Source organism: Vulpes lagopus, chromosome 9 (genome assembly GCF_018345385.1).
Source record: "Vulpes lagopus strain Blue_001 chromosome 9, ASM1834538v1, whole genome shotgun sequence".
NCBI lineage: Eukaryota > Metazoa > Chordata > Mammalia > Carnivora > Canidae > Vulpes > Vulpes lagopus.
In genome coordinates, this window is record NC_054832.1 from 40340780 (window position 1) to 40362109 (window position 21330).

Here is a 21330-nt window from a genome sequence, read left to right on the forward strand (position 1 = left end):
GAGTTGAGACCAGAAGTATTCCGAGTCACCTGGAAGATACTGAGGGACTCAACGGTTCCAGTAGGTTTCCCTGAAACTAACAGGAAGGTCTTCACAGAACTGAAGGAAAAACACGACGGGGAGGCTGATGGGAAATAAGACAAAAACGAGGGAGGGGAGGAACACAAGTCAGGTTGTCTAGAGAGGACACGAACTCTCCACTAAGAAGAGTTTGCTCTAGTCCAAGTACCTGAACCCAAAACCCCTTGAAGGCCGGAGCCGCCCTTACCCACCTCTGCGTCTTCGGGAACTAGCACGGAGCCTGGCACAAGGGCACAACCCCACGTACGAAAGCCCCCCCCCCAAGCCTTCCGAGGCCAGGACCGCGGCGGCTGCCTTCACGAGCGACGTGCTATTCCCTGTACGCCACACGCTGTTCAAAAACATTCCGTATCTTCATGACCCATGTGGTCTGAAGGCCCAAGTCCTTCTTAGCCTGGTGTTTCAGCCCCGTTCCATTTTCCCTCTCCTCTCCAGGGTGGCTTCCCATTCCTTCTCCTGAGTCAACTCTCCCTTCCTGCCAAAATGATCTACCCATGCCCCCAACCACGCCACCTTACCCTCTCCCAGCCCTACTTCCCGACATCAGCTGTCTCCACCATAAATGCTCTCTGCTTTTCTGTACCTTCTAAGATCCCGTCCCTTGGAACCACCCCTGGACCCCTCAGGAGAACTTCGGCTCTCCCACGTGCAAACTCTCGGAGCTCTCGTTTCTCTACCCCGCGCTCGGCATTCGCCTAATACCATCTTGTGTTGACATTCGTGTTCTTTCAAACGACTGTCTCACCTCCCCCGACGAACTACAAACATCACGTCTTATTCATCGCTGCATCCTGCCTTGGGCCTTGCACAGAGTTAGCACTTAATAAATGTTTGTTGCTGCTATTAATGATGAAAAACAAATGCTTCGGTAATTCTGAGGCATCTGACATGCCCAACCCACCCACACTCCATGTCATCATTTCTTCCACTGGAGGTAAACAATGTCTCTTCCACCAGCACTTTCCACCTGGTCCCTCCCTGTGCCCTGACTAACCGGGGACAAAAGCAAATACTTGTCTCAGCCTGGATGGGAATCGCAGACTGTCAGAGGCTCACAGGCTCTCACATCCCTAGCAGCCACCTCGCTGGGCCTGCTTTTGGTTCTCAACCAGCTACGGGATCTTCTAAAAGGCAATTTAACAGCCATGAGCCTCTGGCCCTAAATTTCTCTGCCCTTTCAACATGAGGTTGTCAGTAAGATAAACGAGATCATAGATCTGAAAATGCTGTGAGAAGTCAAGAGTTCTACACAAAGGAGAAGGCTTCTAGGGAACCAGCTTGGCCCTCTTGGCCTGCAGGAGATGACTTGGTTTGGTACCCTGGCCACTCAACCACCTGAAAGACCTGTTCCCCTTTTCTTAGAACCTAGTTTTGTTTTTAATTGGCGCGGGGGGGGGGGGTGTTTTATTTTTTTAATCAGAGAAATTAGAGAGAGAAACAGACTCAGAGGAATTCTTGGGTGGGAGGGTATTTTAAGAGCTCATTGTGTCGTGTTCATTTTCTTCTGTAGCCTAATTTTGGGTGAAGACATGCTGAAAGGTGTATCTTCCTTCTTCCAGCTTCCGAGACTAGACCAGAGGGGAAAAAGGACTGCTTAAATACGCAAGACAGCAAGGGAACAGGGGGTCAGGCTGTCCTGAGAAACCTCAGTTCCTCCAGAATTCTCCAGTTCCACGGGCCATGGTTAAATATACGAATTTGACAGTAGCCCTCGACTGGCTGGGAGGACTCAGACAAAGCCACCCCCCGGAATCTCTGGTACTTGTTTCTTCTTCTACGAGGTTGCTCAGAGAAGAGAATACCCCCCAAAGAAGGAAGGCTGCAGACAGACAGGTTTGGGGTTCCCTCTAGATGACTGGAAGGCCCCGATGCTGGGCATAGCACAGTCAAAAAGTTCCTTGGCCGAAACCTTAGCTCTTCCTCTGTCTTCATCACTCCCCGCCATTTCGTGCTGCGGACGTCCACGAGAACAGGTATCGTTAGGTAAACAGACAAGCAAGGAAGCACGTGTAAACTAGACGAGGCCCCGAAAGCATCATGAGATCCTTTCCTGACCCTTCAACACATAAGGACTGGGGAGCCTGCGTTAATAATCAGCTAGTGCTGCTCTAACAAAATAGCACGGGCCACACGGCTTAAGCAGAAATCTCTGTTGTCACGGATGTGGGTGGGGGGGTGGCCAGAAGCCCAAACTCAAGGTGCCAGCATGACTGGTTTCGGATGAGAGCTTTCTCCTGGGGCTGGAGAGAAATAGAACAAGGTCTCTGGTACCTCTTAGTATAAGGAAACTAATCCCATTAGGAGGCACCCACCCTCATGACCTCATCTACACCTACCAAAGGCCCCATCTTTAAATCCCATCACAACGGGGGGGGGGGGGGGGGGGGGGGGGGGGGGGGGGGCGGGGTGGATTTTAACATGAATTTGGGGAGATATTCAGTCTGTAAAAGAGCCCCAGAGAATGTCCAGAACCATCTTCCACACCATCAGAAAAACCAGAAAGCCCCACTTCTGTTACTCCTTCAAGGATAATGGCCCTGGTCTCCCTAGAGCCTGTCGTTCCACTGGCTTCCAAACCCCTGCATGACCCAGACCTGGCATACTGAGAATAAGGGTCCTGAACCCTGACTCTCAACCTTATTCCTTTATTTTATTTTACAGTTTTAGAGATTAAGAGCTTATTGAACATTGCATGCATACGTAAGCATAATAATCCAATTTTGTTTTGACACAAGCACCTGGAAATTACACAAAAAAGAAAAAACTTAGGGTTTAAAGCACCTGATGGGCCTCTCCATACATATTCCCTTTCTGCCCCCAGGGGCTTCTGAATCTGAATCTCTCCCTGGAATGTGCTTTCACACACAGAGGTGATATTCAAGACACCTCCCAGCCACCCAGGCCACACTCGGCCAACAGCTGGGCAGGGTGCCGGAGGCCTTGGTGCACGTGGATGGGGTAGCAACCAGGACTGAAGTCTCTCTCTGTTAACCACCAACACAGCCACCAGGTATTTACCCTGCTGGTGCACAGTCTTACCGTTTAAAAGTAGTTTTGGGGACGCCTGGGAGGCTCCTCTGCCTTTGGCTCAGGGCGTGACACCAGGGTCCTGGGATCGAGTCCCCGCAGGGATCCTGCTTCTCCTCTGCCTGTGACTCTGCCTCTCTCTCTGTCTTTCATGGATAAATAAATAGAATCTTTTTTTTTTAGGGCATTTCTACCCCAGGACTCTTGCTCAGGTGCCCTGAGGGGCACCAAGAGGCCCACTCAGCACTCAGCCTTTGCGTGGGCAGCCACTGTATCTGCTACCTGGATTTTTCAGACACTGTCCACTCGTCACACTGAGTATCAAGCCCCTTCGAGAACTGCAGCCCACAGTTTCATCCCCTGCCCACCGGGCTCAACCCCTGCTTTGCACCCAGTAGGTCACTAACCCACACTAGATAAAACCCACTCTGAGCTTCCCAAATCACCGGATGATCTGGACATCACTGCCGGACAGACATGTTACAGACTGGATGCTGTGCACCCCCCAGATGTGTGTGGGGCAGACCCAGCCCTCCCTTTGACTCTGTGCAGAGACGAGGCCCCTAAGGAAGTAACTATGGATACGTGAGGCCACCACGATGGGCCCTTGATACACGATTGGTGCCCTTGGGAGAGGAGACGCTAGCGAGCCTGCCCCGTCCCGCATGCCGCCTCTGCCACGCTGCGGCCAGAGGCCCAAAAGCAGCAGCTTGCCGCGACGAAGGCTGCACCAGCCCCGGGTTGGAGACCTCGGCCCCCAGAGCCACGAGACTGTGCCGAGGTCCCCCAGTCCGGGCCCTCTGGGGCAGCAGCCCAGGACGGCGACACGAGATGGCCCCCCGGTTCCCCGTCCTCCCGACGCCCGCCATGGGGACTACCACCTGCCCGTGGGAGGCACGACGTCCAGGCTGCTGCAGCCCAGCCAGTCCACGCGTCCCGGGGCAGGAGGCCCAGCACCGGGCTCGCGGCCGCAGTCACGGCGCAGGAGAGCCGGTCCCTAACCGGCCTGCTGGACGGCCACCGGCGGCCCGGCCTGGGCAGCGGGACCGATGCGGTCGCCGCAGCAGCAGCTGCCAGATGCCAGTGCTCCCGGCCTGGGATGCCAGCACCCCCCACCCCGAACCTGCTTGTCCCTGGGCAGCTGGGGAGGCAGGGCGGCGGGTGCCCCCAGGGGACTGCTGAGGGCGTCGGACCTGGTGCAGAGCCCCGTCTTCTCCCCCGCTTTGTTCCACCCCAAAACCACCTTCACCAAACACGCACCGTGAGTCCTGGGCCGTCTGGTTGGGCCACGCGTGGTTTTCCCAAAGGCCTTAAGTTCTTCCTGGAACAGGGCAGGGTGCGCCTCGACCTTTCTTTTGATCCACAAAATGGCAAGAGGTCAGAGCCCTGCTGGGCTCAGGAGGACGATGTCTGGAAAAGAGCCAGACCAGAAACTCTCAGCAATAAGAATTCTTGGTTGGTTCTCACGCCGCCTGGTCATGGGGAGGCAAACCACACGCAGGTGCCCCCAGAAGGGGCCCACCCCGGGTGCCGGACGCAGGGGGGCTGTGAGGGGGCAGGAGCGTGGCGGCGGGTGGTGGGGGAGGCTGCGCAGCAGCAGGTGCACAGTGGGGGCTGCTGCTTGGGCGGCAGGTGCACGGTGACAGGTGCACGGCGGGGCGCGGGGCGGTGGCAGGTACACCACGGCAGGTGAACGGCTGGTGGGGGGAGGAGGGGCTGTGTGGTGGCAGGTGCACAGTGAGGGGGACTGCGCAGCGAGGGGGCTGCACGGCGGCAGGTGCAGGGCGGGGAGCTGCACGGCGGGGGGCTGCGCAGCAGGTATGGGCCAGAGGCCGCCACCCCAGTCCCCAGCCTCTTCAGGACATCCCCAGAGAGGCCTGAGAGTCGGAGACAGCAGCCTCGCCTCTGAGTCTGACCCCGCGCCCCCTGGCCTGCAGGCCTCCTACAGGGGCCTCACCCCCTCACAGGGTTTTGCACTTGGGGGTGACAGCGCCGCAGGCCCGGGCGCAGGTAATGGGCAGTCAGGCTCTGGGAAAGCGCCGGCCTTCCTCAGGCCCCGGGCGGCCCGTGGCACACCGTGGGTGCTCACGCGGCTGCCCCCCGGACCCCGGCCGGGTCACCCACTCCCGGCCTCAAGCACGGCTGCCCCAACAGAGGACAAAGGGCCTGGGCTTGTTCTCCTAAGAAGAGGGGCCTTCCTGGGAAGCGGGGTCCCGCCGGAGGCTCCCTGCGGCCCGGCCGGCCCCAGCTCTCCAGCAGCCTCCCTGCCCTCCGCCTCCAGGCAGCAGATCCGGGCACCGCCAACAGCGAAGCCCAAGGCAAGCTCAGCAGCTAGGCGGCCGCTTGCTTTTCCCACCCGAGGGAGGGACAGGCCGCAGCCCAGGCCCACAGCCGCCAGCCCCCCGCACCACCCTCCTGCCCGACGCACCCAGACACTACGGAAAGTACGACACCCGCCAGGTGAGCCTTTTTAGGGTCATTCCCCCCAAAACTGTACCATCGGGGTTCCCGGTCAAGTCCAAGCTCAGCCCCGGGCTGGCTCCCCCGTCTGCAGGTGTCCACGGCCGCTCCTCCACCAGCACAGAGGGACCCAAGGTGACACTTGCATCCTCGGCCTCCTCTGGTGAGCCTGTCACCTTCCCATGCACAGCCCCGTGTACTTGTCTGTGTCCTACTGCACATGCTTCCCAAGTGTAGGTGGCAGGGGCCGTGCCTGCTCTGTGCCCCAGGGCCAGGGCAGGGCCCAGGGACCCACCGTAACACCCTCCAGGACTGTTTGCTGTCCCCTCAGCCTGTCACTACCCCACAGACAGTCTGGCCCCAAGCCCCCGGGGTGCTCGCTTTGCCCCCCCCAAGGTAACCCCACCGGGAGCCGGGCCCCAGGGTTCATCTCGGCTACCTCCTGAGCCCTCCCTGGAGGCATAGGATGCAAGCGCCCCCCCTCCATCCTGCCCTCTGCCCCCTGCCCGGGCCCCGGCCTGGGCGACCACAGTCCCTACTCAACTAGCCCCCCTCCCCGGCGTCACCCACGGCCCACCCTAAGCACAGCCACAAGGGCGGCCCTTGAAGGGAAATCAGGGCCTGAAACCGCTTTACTCAGTACACCCCAGGGGCCCCCCTTCCCTCAGCGGGGAAGCTGGGGTGGGGGGGACTTCTCGGCTCTGTGCCCCTCCCTTCCCACCTCTCCCCTACCCGGCAAGTGCTCACTTCCCTCATCACCTGGCCTCCTGGCTGTGTGCCACTTAGGGCTGAGAGAGAAAGGATGCAGGACAAACAGGGGAGTCAGAAAGGGACAGTGGCAGGGACAGAGGGGTAAGGGGCTGGGGGCGGGGGGGGCGGGGACAGCGTGTGCACTCACCCCACAGTGGGCCCTGCAGGCCTCAGGGGGAGAGGACCAGGACGCGGGCCCCCCTCCATCACTCCCCCACTGCAGGCACCTGGCCAAGTGCTGGTCTCCTTTAGGGCCTTGTTCGCCCCTCACCCTCTTCAGGGGGCATCCGGTGCCACAGCCTGCTTGCCACACCCTCGGGCTCTCAGGTCCCCCGCCCTGCTCTCCAGGCCACTCCCCCCCAGCACTGCCTACCTGACATCCTCGGCCAGCTGCTGACTGTGGCCCATGCGTATCTGGCCCCCACTCCCTACCCCGCCTCTCTCCTCCAGAGCAGGGATGGTGGTCTTGCTCACCAGCGTATCGGTGCCGCTTGACTACGTTCTGAGCAACCGAATGTGAGCATAAGTGGTATGTGCCGCTCTGGGTCTCGTCCCTGCAATGTTTGGGGGTGGGCTCCCGGCCTTTCCTTCCCCCTCCCTACTAGCTCAGAGATGAGGCGACACAGTCCTCTATCCAGGACAATCAGGTTCCCATACACCCTGCTCCTGTGGGCATGTGAGCTTCCGGGGCAGAAATGAGCTTCTAGCCCATAGAAGCCTCTGTCTGTTGGGGTCCCTTTGTTACAGCAAATTATTTTCTGAGAGTGTTTCCTTTCCTCCATCTAAGACATCATCATTTTCGTCTGTCAAGGCAAGAACTGGTTCAGAGGGACCAAGTGACCTTATGTGAAATCCATTCAGTCAACAAACATGTAGAATGTTCCAGACGCAGGCACAAAGGAAGATATCGAGGCACAGCACCCATCTTTAGTAGACGATCTGCAACGGCCATACTTAACAGGTGCGACAACCAACCCCTCGACAGCTGGCGCGGTATGTGCTACGCTCCACCGAGCCATCCACAGCCCCGGCCGTCGGGGAACCAGCCCCAGCCAGCAAACACGACTCCGTGATCCGCTCCTGGGTGGTTCCCCTGCAAACCAGTGCGTGGCTCCAAGACGGGCTAGTTGTTCTCTCTTGGCACCAGCCAGGCGGGCGGGAGCCCAGAGGAGACGCTGCGGGAGCAGCTCGGTCGCTTGCTCTCCATCGTGCACATAGCAAGAGGACACGGAGCCGAGGGGAGGACCATCTGGCAGAGGTCCCCCTTCCAAGCCCCGCTAGACACGGTCCCCCCAAAAAGCTTCTAAAGACCATTCATCAGAAAGCCCCACAAATAATACTGAATAGCGTAATCCGAGGTGAGTTATTGGCTCTTTGCACCAGAGAGATGCACCTACCAAGCTCAAGGAAATGCTCAGAAGAGGGGATATGTGCTTCCATGTTGACCACAGGAGGCTGGGAACAGGCCAGCAGATAGAGAGGTCATTGTCAGCAATATTTACGCTCACGCAGCAGGAGTGGAGAGGCTGCAAGAGTTATGTGGCTCACTGAAGTTCAGGGTTAACGGATACATCAGAAGAACATAAACCAGTGATTTCTGAAGGTGACCATTAAACACGGCACTCAATCTTCTTGGGTCTGGAAGCCATTCTTCAGGGTGTCCTGCTAAATGCCTTTTCATTATCAGCAACTGGTCTTCTTCAATTTTTTTTTTAATTTTTATTTATTTATGATAGTCACACACAGAGAGAGAGAGAGGCAGAGACACAGGCAGAGGGAGAAGCAGGCTCCATGCACCGGGAGCCTGACGTGGGACTCGATCCTGGGTCTCCAGGATCGCGCCCTGAGCCAAAGGCAGGCGCCAAACCGCTGCGCCACCCAGGGATCCCGCAACTGGTCTTCTTCAAAAGATACATGCAGCCAGCAGCCTTCTACGGGCAAGACGGACTTCAGGAAATTGAAATTTTTTCCCCCTTACTTTAACAAAAAAAAAAAAAAGAAAAAAAAAGCAAAGCCAGATACAGGAAATTTTCATTTAAAATCCAGGAGCCTGGTGCTTTAGCAATAGATAATCACAAAACCAAGCTCCTTAAACCTGAGCCACGCTAGCCACGGGCACCTGCTCCCCCAGAACCATGCAGGGGGGCCGGGCTAATCTGTGCCCTGAAGCGTGTGCTGTGTCTCCTTAGGGTCACGTGATATAAACCCCATCAGGGAAACGAGGTGAAAATGACTAAGGAATTTCTCTAAAGATCAATGGCTGCACAAGGACCAGGATACGGTATCGCATACAACAGCAGAGGCGATCCTATAAAGGAAGCAGATATGGGGAAAAGGAGAAAACAGAAGCCCACCTCATGGAATCCCCAGCCCCTGCCTCTGTGCAAGCCTGTCCCCTGAGAACTCAAGGGGCCTGCAAACATCTGCACACGTGGCACTAGCGATGCCAGCGCCACTCCCGCTCGTTCCCGCTCCTTCCCACGACACGCTGAGAACAGCCAGGGGCTCTCCGAGCCTCCTTTGCAGCTGCAGGAGTCCTGTGACCTGCTGCTGGTCAGCGAGGAACACACGAGCACCCATCGGGCGCATCTGCAGGAGACCCTTCCTCCCTAACCAGGACAGAGAGGCTCATCTTATCCTCAGGTTGAAGGCTTGGTGGCTAGAACGGGGCAGTCACCTTGCAACCAGGAGACCAGGGAGCCTCCAGAGGTGCTGAGCCAGCGCCCAGAACACCACAAGTGTCCAACGGGTCTTGAAACCACCTGCCTGCAACTTACTAAACAGACAAGAAACCGTCTTTCGGTTTGAAGACTACCTGTCGGCTTCTCTAACCCATAGCCAAAAGCACCCTACAGAACGCAAGGAGGATCCTCTCTATCCCTCCAGGAAGCAGGGTTTGGCCCTTCACCACTGCCCCTGGAGGCGAATCCCATTTGGCCTCCAATGCCGATTTTTCCTGAAAAATCTTTCAGGGATATGAAGAAGTAGGTTAGAGCACACATTACACCCAGAGAAGTTTAATAAAAAATCCAAACAAGACATTTCCCTTTAAAGTCCCACTTAGAGGGCAGCGTGGGTGGCTCAGTGGTTTAGCACCTGCCTTTGGCCCAGGGCCTGATCCTGAAGACCCAGGATCGAGTCCTGCATCGGGCTCCCTGCAGGGAGCTGCTTCTCTCTCTGCCTGGGCCTCTGCCTCTCTCTGTGTGTGTCTCTCATGAATAAATAAATAAAATCTTTAAAAAAATAATAAATAAATAAATAATGTCCCTCTTGACATTCTTCTCCCGTGCAGACTTCTTAGTCTCCGCTCTGCCCTGGAAAGGCCCGACCTCTGCAATCATCTCCAGCAACTGAGCTCTCTCCTGGATTCCCCCGTCATGAATTCCTACACGCATGATTCCCCCCAGTGGATAAAAGGCCTGACCTCACAGGTTGTCTTCTTCATAAGATGGGGTCTACAGGTAGCAAATAGCAAACGATCTTCACTTTTTTGCAAATACCCGGTTTCTTACCACACTATACTCTGTGCCACGGCCAGGGTTTGATTGGCTAACTGGGAAGGAGGGAAGAAAAAGAATGGAGAGGAAGAGTAAGGGTGGGGGGGAAGGAAAGGGAAATAAAGACTTCCCCTGAATGCTCAAATGCTACCATTAGCTCCCCTACCACTCTCCTCCAAAACAAAAACAAAACCCTAAAGGAAAAAAAAAAAAAAAAGAAAGAGAAAAAGAAAAAGAAAAAACCACTTTCTTTGACTTCTCCCTCTATCTTCTGCCTTTTGGATTCCTTCCATGAGCTGGAAATAATTTTGAAAAGACCTGCATTCCCTACCTCCCTTTTCTTGCTTTTCCCTACCTCCCTTTTCTTGCTTCTCCCTTGCAGCCGCATCGGATGCATGGCCTCAGCCCCCCGGCACCGCGCTGGAACTGCTAGGGTAGAACCTAAAACCCTCGAGCGCCCAGACGACGCGTCCAAATGAGATGAAGGTGCGTCACGAGGATGCCGTGCTCTTTCCTCCTGATGTCACTCCCTATTGCACACTAGGACCCCCTGCTATCCTCGGGCCGCGACTCAGATTAAAGGATTAAAAATATGACCCTTCAATCCCCCATCACTGCCAAGTTGCACACACGTACCCCAGAGTCCCTGCATTCCCACAAGGAGCTCCGTCCGGTGGTGACAGTACAATCCTAGGCCCCAGAGGCCGGGGACCACATCCCACCCCAAACGCTGGCTGGTGGACGCCGATGCCAAAGCGATGGGAAGTGCAACCTGTGATGCAGCACATGGCGAGTGACCAGGGTCCTGAGCAAACACGCAAGTGGGTCCCAAAGTCTTCTGAGATACCTGCTGCTTTTTGCGCTGTGGATAAAGCAAGAAAGCTGTGCTGAGAAACTTCCAGCGCTTTTTCACCTGATGCCAGTCTGCAGTCCAGAAGAGTAAAGCCTGGGCTTTTAGAAGCTTTTGCCTTTTTTTTTTTTTTTTAACATTCTTTCTAAAAGCATGAAACTATACGTTCAAGAAATTTTTCTACCCACTGGGGTTAAAAGTTTCAAGTTTCAGGCCAGGCGCAGTTCTATCTCAAATGCCACCTCTGGCTGCCCATGGCCAGCGGAACGCATGAGGCCGTCGCTTGAGCTTCCTTCCCTGGGCTTCCCGAGGCTTCTTAGGATGGAGGCCTGGAACTTAGGGCATTCTTTTGTCTCACGGTTGCAAATGGCATGAAATTGAATCATGCGGAGAGGAGGAGCGGAAGCCGCGGAGCGCACGGGCGAGCCTAGAGCTAAACGCCTCTCGCGCCCCCCGGGTCTCGGCTCCATTGGGTGACATGTTGGCTCGATCAGGCGACGCGTTGCTGGCCGCGGCTTAGCCCCGCCGTCACTCTCGACTCGGTTTCTGTCAGGCATCGCGGGGCCAAGGCAAAGGCCAGCGGGGTAAAAAGCAGGCATCTGTTTATGCAAGTGGTTTTTGTTCAAGTTTTTCTTTCTTTTTTTCCTCCTTTTCCCATTGCACTGTGCTCCTTCCTAGCCCCACTTGCAGAGAGCGTAGCTGTGCCAGCAATCCTGGGAGCACCAGCGGCGTCAGGCGAGGAGCCCAGAGGCAGCCAGTCACCCGCCTGCTGCTCTGCCGGGCCGCACTCGCCAGTATGTGCCCCAGTGGCCACCTTGGAGGGCAGGTGACGGCCCAGGGGACTTGCTTTCATCCACATGTGCCCAGGATGGGAATTCCTCAGCGAACGGTGCACACCTTGAGTCACATCAGTACGTGCATCACGAAGCTGTTTTCCAGGCCTGGATGAGGGGAGGGGGGAGAACCGGATTCCCTGCTAATTAAAGAGAAAAAGTGCTAGGGATGCACAGCACTCTATCCTCACCTGCCTCGCTTGTATCCCCGGCACCCCTCTATCCCTCTCAGCCCCGTGCTGGGAGGCATCAGGCCTCCGAAGCTTGCCCAGGCCCCTTGGAGGAGCTGGGAACGGTGCAGAGCGGGGATGGCCCCGGCTCCTGTCTTCATACAGATGCCTGACGCCCACTGCCAACTCTGTATCGTACAAGAATCATATTTCAGTAAAACTAACAGAACACTGGGGTTTCCTGCCCAGATCATAAGCCCCATGTGCGCAGAGACCAGGGCTCCTTCACCTTTCTATGCCCGGCCTCCTGCATGCCCCACAGGTTAGTTTAACTAAACTGGTCATTTCCCAGACCTGAATGGGTCGAGTCCTCATTTTTCATATTCCCCGAGCAAAGCACCACGTATCACCATCTTTTACAGGTTTAGGAATCTCAACAGAGCAACTGCGTTTTCTTCAAAGATTTTGCTCAGGTCTCTCTAGGTCTACCCTGGAGAGTCTCACCATTTTTTTCTCTCATTCAAGAAGTATCTCAGTTCAAACTGTAAATCCGATTTATAGATGCCCTCGGTGATCTGTATTGGTCTGGCCTCTGCGAAGCAGACACCAAGATGGGATTGCATACACGAAGACTGTATTAGGGCAAGTACCCCTAAGAGATGAAATGGGGAGGAGCTGGAGAGGGCTCCGAGTGCCAGGCACTTCCAAGAGGGCGGAGATACCCTGCAGGGGTACCTGCAGGCCCCCGGAGATACCCTGCAGGGGTACCTGCAAGCCCCCGAGGTCGCCAAGTAGTCTACGGAAGGTCTGGCAAGGCAGTCTGGGAGCTATAGGGCCAAGGTCGGCCCCCAGAGGGGACTTGTGTTCCCCGGGAACGGGCCTGCCTTGGTCTCTCTGCCACACTTGGCCATGGGCTGGGAGCAGGCCTCAGGAAGCGACCTCAGCACAAACGTGGAGACAATGGATTCCAGAGCCAAGGACTTTGGTCAGCTACCTCGTAGGCCTGGCAGGCCGCGCGTGCTTTCTCACGGCCCCCCTGTCACCCTACTCAGGGAAGGGACTGTGAATAGCTCATGTTGCCGTGCCCATGCCTCTGGGGTACCCCTCACCTGGATGAAGCCCCAAGGTTTGGGATGACAACCATTACAGACAAATCGTCTGTCCTGTTGGAACTCAGAAACACCTAGACAAAACTGTGGTTCGCCTCCCCCCACCACAGTCAGGCCTGGGAAGTGACCAGAAGCAGCTAAGAGGTACAGCAGGACAGAAGCAGCATCACATTTTAGCAAGTGGCTCCCTACAGAGGAACTAGGGATGACTCAGCAGGGTCACCACCCCCAGAGGCGAAGTCACAAGGTTGGGGTCTCCTTGGGCTGGATATGGCAATAGTCTACCTGGAGGTGCCACGCACGGGCGCCCATGACCTCCCTCAGGCCCTCCAGAAAGCCGGTCCTAATAAACAAACATCCCGAGTAAAGCGCAACGTCCTTGCTGTGCCAAGCACATGCTGCTGTCCCCACACAGAGGGATCTGAAGGGCTCACACAGCGTGTGACAAGTCACCCTCTCTGCACTGGCCAAGCAAGCAGGCCTGCCAAGAGCAAAGAGCCCCACGCACCAGGGTCTGGGAAAGAATCTCTCTGTTCCCGATTTGTTTGCATCTTTAATGGCTTTGAAAAAAGAACGGGGCTGGCATTGAGAAGGGCGGGCAGGCAGCAGGCCCCGAGCTCCTGCCTCCTTTTACCATAGACGGGAAACAAATCAGGAGGCCCGACATGGACCCTCTCCCCACCCCCTGCCCGGCCCCACTGTGTCATGTGCCACCTTCTTTGCTCTGACAGTCAACCCAACACCCAACACCGGCTTCTCACAACCCCCTGCCCCACCTTGAAGCAAAGGCCCGAGCGGATTTGGTCATGAGGCCTACATTCATCTTGGGGTCTGGCTAGAAAATTGCCCCAGCCCATCAAAATGTCCATTCTGTCGCTCAGCACAGAGTGTGCACATGGAGGGACAATTACCTCAGCTCTTCTTCTGGCTCTCCTTGGCGCAATTATTAACCTAAGGTATCAGGGGAAAGCGTTTCCCACCATGTCATCCCCAAAGGTATCGGTTCTGTCTTTAAATTCTGTATTCTGTTCGTGCATTCTGGGCATCCTGACAAGTCATTTGTCTCCGTACCCTTCAAATAGCCTTGCATAGAGGAGATGCCTGATAAGTGTTTGCTGAAGTAATTGCCCATCGGCCCAGCTGTACACAACAGCCAGTCTCCTCCTGCTGCCCACTTGCACTGAACTGAAACAGAAGTGGGCCCCTCGAAAGCCATATTTGTACTATATGGTCATAGCTGATTAGCCCAGATTGAACATCTGACCCAAATTTGACGATTCAGATGGTCTGTCCCGGGAATTTGGAAGTAGAATTTAAAGCCTGATGGGATTCATATGTGTGGCTAGGAGTGGTCAGGAGTCAGATTCCACCAAATGGACAGAGAAAAAAAAAACTAGTCTGTGGAAAGAGAACGAATATAGCAGATAGAAGCCGTTGCTGTCAAGCTCCCTGTTCAGATCGTTCCCTCCACCTTGCGTGCACTCGCCAAGCGCCCAGGGCCGGCATCTGCCTGACGGCTTTCTCCAAAGTCCTCCTCAGCAGCCCTGAATCAATGATCGAGAAAAACTAGTGCATAAATCCTCCAACTCCCTCAGCCTCTAGGCGGGCTCATTCTGAGTGTGTGCTAGAACACGGGTTATCAGGCCGGTCCGCACCCCAGCGGGGCATGTGACAATGTCCGCAGACGTTTTTGGTGCTCACATCTGGGGAGAAGGGAGTGCCAGGGTATCTCTGAACAGAGGCCAGGGATGCTGGTAAACATTCTACAATGCTTAGGAAGCCCCCACAACAAAGAATTATCCAGCCCAAAATGACAATAGCGCCAAGGCCGAAAACCCCTGCGCTAGTGGAAGGGACTGAAGCCCAAGCTCCCCAGAGCCAGTAACCAGACTGCTGAGGTGTCCTTTACTGGCACCTTCTCTCACGTCTCTCTTCCCTTATCACTGTTTTCCTTCACCTCCCAAATAAACCGCTTGTACTTAAATCCTTCATTCAGGATCTGCCTCTGCATCAACCCAACTAAGCTGTGGAGCTTGATCCACGTTTAGTTCCTGGTTCCAATGCTTCTTAAGATGTAAACGATTAAGCCCATTAGCAAGAGTTTGCTAACCGCACAGTATTAGAGGGGCACAGTCCACCCACAAGATCTCTCTCTCTTCTGACACCAATTGCAGGTTCAAGGAGTTTAGCAAAATGACCCGTGGTTTTGGCCCAGGGCAGAAATCAGGCGAGACCCGCTCTCTTTCTGCAGCTCTCTTCCATCCAAGGACCAACTGCGTTCTCCAATCTGACTCTCTACTGGGATTAGGGTCATCAGCCATCCTACTTTTCCCAAGACTGGTTTTAGCAATGGAAGTCTCACTTCTCAGAAAACCCTTCAGTCCTGGGAAAACGGAACAGTTGGTCACCCTAATTAAGAACCTGCATTTGGAGGTTTCAGGTAACTGAAAGCTTGCCCAGTAGCCAGTGGACACTTTGGTCTCCATTTGAAGTCGATGCTCTGTGTTTTACAGTGGGGGGCAGGGTGGGAACGAGTCGCTGGATCCAGGCACACTCCCTACCTCATAACATTACTGAACACCAAACCTGCAGACTGGCTGGGCTGAGAGACCTCCCCTGGGCCTATGCACAGTCCCACGGCAGTGAGGCATCACAGCTCGGTGGTGAGATCATGCCTAGAAAGACTTCTGAAAATGTGAACTGCTGAGAGTCATCATTAATTATATATTAGAGGGCACTCAACCAGGAGAGCTGGCATGCACAGCCAAAGGAAAACCCCAGTGGTCAGCAGCTGGAATTAAGAGATTGCCTCATGCTGGGACTGACATCAGCCATCTCAGAAAAAGGGGGGTGTGGCCCAGAAGGCTGTCAGCCTCAGGGGCTGCAGGATCACAGCACGGCGATCTTGTGCTTGAGACACTCAGAGGTACCACACGGACCGTAAAAATAAAACCGACAATCCCTCAATATCGAGTTCAAGAGAACCCAGTATCACCCTATTTTCCTTACCCTCGAAGTGCACAACATCTTGCCACAAAAGACAAAAAGAGCATAGTGCATAGGCCACTATCACAATATGTGCAGAGACCGTGAGTTCTCTGGGAGTCTGGGACGTTTGTCTGCTCTGCAAGTGTTTCCTGAGCATCACTGAGCATGTCAGAGACGGTACTAGACACTAGGTACCCACTGAGCAGGAAAGTCAGGAACCCCTGCCCTCATGACATACCTGTGCTAGCAGATATGAGACTTCTGATGACATAATTCTACAGTGAATAACTATGTGGTAAACACTCTGAAGGAGGAGGAGAGCACCAATACCACGTGAGCAATAGTATTTATTGTTTCAAGCTGAAAAATAAAAGGTCTGCATTGTCATGACTCAGGTAGACACCAGGGAGGATTATAGGGAGAGGGAGCCTCGACCAGAAGGACGGTCTCTGGAAGGCGAAGTGAGTCCAGCCGGGACCGACTCAACTGAAGCAGCTGACCCTGGAGAAGGCAGCAAGGCGGCTCAGGAAGCAACTGATGGGAGAAGGCTGCCAGCCACCAAGAAAGCATGCGGCCCAAGTTTGAGAGGGTGACTGACTTCCAAAACCCAGTGACTGCAGTTAAGGTAGGACAGGCCTAGAGTGGAAACCACCCAGTAACCATACCTGCGACTCACCCTCCACCTTCATCCAACCAGCCCTTGCGTAGCTGAATCCCCCTACCATGTGCCAAGCTCTGTACTTGAACATAGACTCACGCGGTGCTTAAAGAGGCACAACGTCTGCCCCCGAAGAACTGTCAGGAAGGGGAGCTAGGCAAGTAAACAGGAAGTTCGAGGTATGGTAATGCCACAACGGGCTACGTAGAGAATGTCAAACATGCTCATCTCCCCCACTAATATACTATTCGACTCTGGCCCTACTCAGCCAGTCATGGTTCCCTCACTTTACCTACTAAATGATGGATACCTACTATTCCTTCTCACAATACCTACTATTCCTTCCCACAGTGTTCTTTCCCATGTTCTTCTGGATGCTTGAAATTTCCTCCTGCTTCCCCACTTCATCACATTCCACAGTCCTATTCATACAGTCTGTCTTCCTTGCTCAGCCGTAGTACATACAACATCCCCCTCTAGAATACTTAACACACTCCACACCAGTTCTTGGTTTATATATTTTTCTTCTCTACCAGACATGAATAAAGGGCCCAACCCTATATCATTTGTGTTGTTCCCAATATATTCATTCAGCATGGCACCAAAGATTTTTTTTAAGATTTTATTTATTTGAGAGAGAGAGAGCACAAGTGGAAAGGGGAGCAGGGAGAGAACAAGCAGCAGACCCTCATTAAGCAGGGAGCCCAGTGCAGGGGTTGATGCCAGGACCCTGAGATCATGACTTCAGCCAAAGGCAGATGCTAACCAACTAAGCTACCTGGGTACTCCTGAAGATTTTAAGATTTTATTTTATTTTATTTTATTTTATTTTATTTTATTTTATTTTATTATTTTATTTGAGAGAGAGAGAGAGAGTGAGAACAAGTAATCCAGGACAGGGACAGAGGGAGAGGGAGAGAATCTCAAGCAGACCCCACACTGAGCACAGAACCCAGCATAAAACTTGATCTCACAACCCTAAGGTCATGACCTGAGCCAAAACCCAGAGTTGAACACTTAACCAACTGAGCCACCCAGCCATCCCAAGTAATGAAGATTTCTGAATGAACAAATGAATGAAATGAAACTATCAAAAACTCTAGCTTCTGGGGGCTAAGAAAAAAAGACCAGAAATAAGGCATGAGGTCGATAATTCTGAACAAAGAAGCAAAGATGACTGTGCCCTTTGGTAGATTTTTTTCCCCAGTAATTTTCGTCTTTATTACAGCTTTTAAAACAAAGAATTACACATAAAGTATACAATTTGATGAGTTTGGACATATGCAAACTGAGAGAAGGCTGACCCAGCTAGGCCACTTTGTACCATTCCTTCTCCAAAGCTCTCCAACCAGCGGGGCAGGAGGCCAGGAATATTCCTCTAGTGGAGTTTCTTTCTCCCAGAAGTAAAAAGCCCTGGAAAAAGTCCTCCCATCCCAATCACCTCTCAAAAATACTAATCAGAAAAGTGGTATTAGAGAAAGCCCATGCTCCACAAGGTGTGGACTCCAGGTTTCTACAGGAATTTAAAGATTGTGATCCCTAATAAAACCCTTCCCACAAAACCTTCCAATAAACTCTAATAGTTCAGTTTTCTTCTGAATTGTGAAGATAATCCTCACATAACCCTGGTGATCTAGGTTCATTGCTGATGGATGAGTGATCTGCTAAGGCTTTTGCTTTCAGGAGGGTATTTAAGAAGGAAGAGAGGGAGGAACAGGGGAGAGGGGGAGTAGAGGAGGCAAAGAGGAACAGGAAGGGGAGAGAAAAATTGAAAAGTGGTTGGGGAAAAAAGGAAAAAGAAAGTCTAGAGTTGATCTTTTGAGCCATTGAGACTTTTAGATTCAATCACCTCCACCGGTCTGTGATATTTACAGTCCCCAGGTGCATCTCACCTGATCAAAAATACAAATACCCTTTTGCATGCATAGATACGCATGACCTGCTGTTTAGCCTTTTAATCACAAGGAAAAAAATACTTTTATTCACTCCGAACTACAATGTCTAAGCCCCTGAAGCACATACATCTGGAATCCATTACCAAGGTTATGCTACTCAAAGAGCCCATAGAAGCGAGGTAGGCTAAGCCCTATAACTTGGGCGCACACAGAAGTGGGCTGAGGAAGCATAGGTTATGAGCCCATCCTCAACTTCATTTTGCTCCTGCACAATTAGTTTGCAGGTTGAATAGCACTTACTATTACAACTAAGGTTACCAAAGCCATTAGAAACACATGCAGTTAGAAGCAAAAATCCAGGGGAGGTTGAAAATCTGAGAAAAATCCAGTACCTCTCAACATGTGGCTGTTTTCAGATTTAAAGGTTTTGTTCCATTTTATTTTTAAGTGGTTTCTTCCCTACAACCAGAATCTTAATATACTTTACCATAAAATAATCAGGAAAATGTTCTTAGGGCAGCCCAGTTCCTTGCCTTATGCTGGATCCCTTGGAGACCCTGCATTCTGGAGGAGCCTGTAAGTGATGGATCATTCATCAGGCATTGGACTGCCCTGGACTGAGCGCCGTACTTAGTGGGGCACTTGTCACCCAGTCGAAAATGTAAGTCACCTTGACAGCTCCAAGACTGGCATACTACTCAGGACATGGAGTCTTTCTACCATGGGAAGAGCCACCTGCGGATTATAGGCGTGAGGAAGCCCACAAACAGAGCCACCTAAGGGCATGCTCAGGTCAGAGAAGGAGAACCGAGAAGAGCCCGGACCCCAGAGCCACAGCCAATTTTGAATCCTGATCCTGTTTCTTTTGAACTGAGTTGCTTTCTCTCTCTCTGAGCCTTAGTCTCCTCATTTTTAAAATGGTAATTGCAATAATAATATCTAATTGAATTATTGGGAGATTTAAATATTCAATTATGTAAAATGCCTAAAACAGGTCCACTTAGTAGACCTCAATAAATGAGTCTTCCTTTTTGTATATACATTTATTTTTTATTGGTGTTCAATTTGCCAACATATAGAATAACACCCAGTGCTCATCCCATCAAGTGCCCCCCTCAGTGCCCGTCACCCAGTCACCGCCACCCCCCGCCCACCTCCCCTTCCTCCACCCCTAATTCATTTCTCAGAGTTAGGAGTCTTTCATGTTCTGTCTCCCTTCCTGATATTTCCCACTCATTTTTTCTCCTTTCCCCTTTATTCCCTTTCACTATTTTTTATATTCCCCAAATGAATGAGACTATATAATGTTTGTCCTTCTCTGATTGACTTATTTCACTCAGCGTAATAAATGAGTCTTCTTTATTGTGCATTTGATAGTCCGTCCCATGCAATAGTTGTCCAAATCCCTAGTTGTCAGTCTGTAGATACAGCCTCCTGAGGACAGGGAACAGGGGAACAGGAGAGCCTAAGACCTGACCTGTACACAGCCCCTAAGATTTGAAGACTGAGTACTGATCAAATTCCAAATGTCAGAACTAGAAGAAACCTAAAAACTGTCCAGGTTGAGTACTTTCTAAATCCTCTTTTATACACAGGCCATTCTCCAAACAAAGTTTCCACAGAAATTCAGTACTATATGGAGCAGAGCTAATTTGGTTGACGTGGGGGTGACAGGGCACAACAAATCACTCACTTGCTACTCGCAGCCATTCCTGAAATCATGCCCTTGAAGCACATCCACAAGACCCCAAGTACCCAGATAACATGGTTGGAAAACTAATGGTCTAAGGGCACCTGGGGGGAAATGGGGCTCAGTCGGTTAAGCTCTGACTGTTGATTTCAGCTCAGGTCATAATCTCAAGATCATGAGATCAAACTCTGCATCAGGCTTCACGTGAGTCTACTTGAAATTCTCTTTTCCTCTGCTTCAGCCCCTCCCCCTGCTCACATGCCCCCTTCTCCTTCTCTCTAAAAATAAAATCTTAAAAAAAAAGAAACTAATGGTCTAGTACACCCTATTTTATAAGCAGAGAAATTGAAGTCCAGAAAGGTTAAGTCACTGCCCCAATGGTATTCAAAGACTGAGTACACAACCAGGTCTAGAACCCTAGACTTTTTGTCATGACCATTGCTGTGGCCAATGAAATCACCTAGAAGGGGAGAAAAACTTGTTTTCAGTGCTCCCCCATCTTCCCATGCCATCATTCAAATCTCTGACATTTTTTTCCCTCATTCCAGTGTCCCCATCCCCAAAGTATCCCACCCTCCAAACCTCCTCAGTCTCCTCTTCTCAAAACTTATCTGCCCTCTCCCTTGTTCCCGCAAGTCCCTGCTCAACACTGCTCAACATGCTGACAAACCAATCAGACTTTTGGGTGCTTATATATCACCCAAATAATGTCTACAAGTATACTTTAACAAAAACCTTCTAGAGACCCCTATTTAAAAAAAAAAAAAAAAAAAAAAAAAAAAAAAAAAAAAAAACCTCGAGATTCATATTGACCACTAGAAGTTTATAGACCTATGTTCTTTTAAGCCATACTGTGCCCTACCTTAAAGTACTGGAATCACTTCACCAGCAATATCATTCACTCTGGCCATACCTTTGACCAAAACCATGCTCCCATTTCTCCCTCACCTTCAAATCCAGCCAATTTACTACCCCTTTTGGTTATTATAAGGAGAGAGAACTTCTGTAAGTCAGAGGTGAAAGGCTATAAGGAGAAAGTAGAAGCAGAGTTAAGTACCCCAAAAGGAAACATGACACAACTACAACTGAACTTGCCACAGTAACACTCCACATCCAATGTTCTCAAGCATTTGATGTATACCCAAGCAGTGCAAAAGTCACCGGCACAGCAATCCAAGTGCCACAAAAGTAACTGGCAGTCAGAAAACCCAGTTTCCGCATCCTCTCCAACATCTGTGGTTTCCTGCCTTGTTAATTTTCCCCATTCTCACTGGTGTGAGGTGGGATCTCATTGTAGTTTTGATTTGTATTTCCCTGATGGC